Raw genomic sequence first — 330 nt, 5'->3', positions numbered from 1 at the left:
ATTTTTATAACGTAAAAAAGGCCATAGACCCCCTTTGGGTAGGGGGGGGGGGGGGGGGGAGAAATCTATCTGACCTGCAAAAGTAGTTTACAAAGACCGGCCTAACCACAGACCTTCCCTAGACGAAGGGGCCGTTTTAATTCGCCTTTTCCCCCGCCCTCTTCTCAACATCTCCCCTTTGCGCCTGGTTGCGGTCCCCAAACCCCGCTCCTGAACTCGGGGGGCACTTCTGCCGGAGGGGAGGGAGAGGAGAGGGGGAGACCCCCGGCCCCCCCGGCCGTGTTCGCTGAGGGGGCTGCGGCGAGGCGAGGCCGTTTTTTTTCTGTCAGC

The 330-nt window shown here is 60.3% G+C and overlaps 1 protein-coding gene across 1 annotated transcript in view; it reads right to left on the bottom strand.

The window, feature by feature from the left end:
* The window catches only part of MOCOS (molybdenum cofactor sulfurase), a 219,387-nt gene that overhangs the window by 218,759 nt on the left and 298 nt on the right, over positions 1-330 (bottom strand). The gene's annotated exons all lie outside the window — the stretch shown is intronic.

This window comes from Haliaeetus leucocephalus, unplaced genomic scaffold (assembly GCF_000737465.1).
Source record: "Haliaeetus leucocephalus isolate CR32 unplaced genomic scaffold, Haliaeetus_leucocephalus-4.0 Scaffold915, whole genome shotgun sequence".
Taxonomy (NCBI): Eukaryota; Metazoa; Chordata; class Aves; order Accipitriformes; family Accipitridae; genus Haliaeetus; species Haliaeetus leucocephalus.
The sequence above is the reverse complement of the archived record's forward strand: the minus strand, read 5'-3'. Positions and strand labels throughout refer to the sequence as shown.